The sequence below is a fragment of the Alosa alosa genome, chromosome 16, assembly GCF_017589495.1.
Source record: "Alosa alosa isolate M-15738 ecotype Scorff River chromosome 16, AALO_Geno_1.1, whole genome shotgun sequence".
NCBI classification, from domain to species: domain Eukaryota; kingdom Metazoa; phylum Chordata; class Actinopteri; order Clupeiformes; family Clupeidae; genus Alosa; species Alosa alosa.
In genome coordinates this window covers 30910585-30913084 of record NC_063204.1, presented here as the reverse complement: position 1 = coordinate 30913084, position 2500 = coordinate 30910585, and the positions used below count along the sequence as shown (strand labels likewise).

The following is a 2500-nucleotide window of genomic DNA, read 5'->3' as shown; positions in this document are numbered from 1 at the left end:
GTTGGCAGATACACACACACACACACACACACACACACACACACACACACACACACACACACACACACATGCAGGCCGCATCCGGCCAGTGTTGTAGTTTATGCATGCCAGCGTTCATGTTGTACCTGTAATGTAGTGCCTTGCTCTATTAGGAGGACACAGGGAGCAAGCAGAGCGTGTAACATGTTATATAGGTCATGGAATGCAGAGGCATCGATGTGTGAAGATCGCGGTGCCTCCGCCCGATACGTTGGGGTTGGGGCTGCTTGCGGAGGCCAGCACAGTGCCAGTTCCATCACAAGCGTGCTCCGCACAGTCACTCTGACCTCTAGCCAGGTGCAGCGAAAACACATGCAAATGCAGCAGACATGCACGCACGGACGCACACACACACACACAAAAGTACACACGCACACACGCAAACAGCCTAGTGAATATGTATGAACCACATTAGAGCACGCTGCAGACACAGCCTTAATCACGTAATGTGCTACATGAAGACAGACATGCAAGATGAGACAGAAAGAGAGAGAAAAACAGAGAGAGAGAAGGGGGGAGCAGGAAGAGAGAGAGAGAGAGAGAGAGAGAGAGAGAGAGAGAGAGAGAGAGAGAGAGAGAGAGAGAGAGAGAAAGATGCTTGTTTGCAGATTTGAACCGACTTTCAAGCAATTAAAAATAAACACGGAGTGCAAAGAACAGGCCAGGACCACTGACTATCCTGGGCAGTCAAAAATAACTCATCCTGTGAGACCTGGGGTCTTCAAGGCCTACAAAAACCAAGGAGAGATTTATACAGGACGCCGGTGCCTGAGCACCAAAATAAGCACCCAGATAACAACTGCCTCTTAAAAGGAAGTGGGCCTGATCTGGCGCCGTGCTGGCAGAACCTGGCCCAATCAGGGGCCAGACGCACTCCAGACCAGAGCCAGTCTCTCTCACCTGGGGAGGGACTCATCCTTGGAGATGGGAAACAGATTTTTTTGGGGGGCCCCCTGCCTCCATGATCGAGGAGGAAGCAAGCAGGCAGGCAGGACAGGGCAGGCCCAGCCTCTGCCAGGAACAGGGTAGGGACCTAATTACAGCATGATTCACTCTCTCTCTCTCTCTCTCTCTCTGTGTGTTTCTGCCTCCGACAGGTTCAGTCTGGGTGAAAGGCACCAGGAAGTTTTTCAGGCCGCAGCCGAGTTTATAAACTCAAGGTGACCCCCTAATTGGTTCCGTAATTACGATTCGTCTGGAAAAACAAAGGCGAGCTCAATGAGGGGGGAAGGCTACGAGGCAGGGTCACGCTGAAGGAGAGACTTCATTTTTGTGTATACCCCGTGTCGTGATTTCTTGAACTACTTAGACTGTTGGCTAAACACAACTCGCGGTTGTTAAAGAGCACGAGAGCCATTACGGCACGTAATTAGACACTTCTTGAATACAGACAGCCCCGAGTGAAGGACCTCTTTGTGCGTCCTCAAAGGAGAGCTGAGAAGCCTTCACAAAGAAATCATGAAAGAGACCTGAAATACACAGCTTTTGTACCTCCACTTGACCTAATACTACTTCATCTCTTATACTTTAGTATGAGTACTTTTTTCCATGAGAGAAAAATACTCTAATGCCTTTCCCATCTCCACTTTGCCTAACACTACTACATGGTTATAGCGTGACTGCATTGAACTGCATTTTGAGTGGATCATTCCATGGCAAATCATCCACATCTGATGACAACATTGTATTTCAATACAGTATGATTAATATTGATTGATATTAAAATAAAAATAACATTCATCATCGAGCAACAAAGTTGAGATATACCTGGGAATAAAGACGTACATTTTGAACTACATTTCAGCATCTTGGATATTTGGCAACACTGACAACTCACCCTTTGTATTTACAAAGGATTTATTTCTTGCATAAATTTAGACCTTCACCATAGCTCAAAACTGCAATATATTTATTCAGTCTCATTTAGTTCATTTAGTTTGCTGTAATAAAATCATGATAATAAATAAATATCTTTCATTAGTGGAATGAATTCCAACAATACAACTTCAAACCGCTTGAAAACCCTGCTTCACACATCACTGTTTTTTGTAATTGTTGACAGTATAATAACTTTTCACATAGATTGAGATTCCACAGGTGGAAGGCAGTAGAATGTTTTATCTGTTGACAATGACAGTGGCTGAAAATGCTACAGTTAGTGCTCGATAGCACAGTATGGTGTATATTTAAACTGCCCTATTTTATTTACCTTTTTGCGTTGGCCTGGACCCACCATCAGTACAGGTATACATGACAAAATTCTGGAGAAAAATTGAGGGGGTTTAATGTTTTTATGATTTTAAGGGATTTGGCTTTGGAATGACCCCCATTGTGGTTTGTTCTTGTATACACAGCACTACGCATTTTAGCTCCACAAAGGCGAGATTATTTCAAATGAGCTCTTATGCAATAGCAGTTCAGTAAATGTAACAGGTGTTGCCTAATGAGTGTCTTCCCCGCT

At 44.6% G+C, this 2500-nt stretch overlaps 1 protein-coding gene across 1 annotated transcript in view; it reads right to left on the bottom strand.

The window, feature by feature from the left end:
* The window catches only part of ofcc1 (orofacial cleft 1 candidate 1), a 26208-nt gene that overhangs the window by 6100 nt on the left and 17608 nt on the right, over positions 1-2500 (bottom strand). The gene's annotated exons all lie outside the window — the stretch shown is intronic.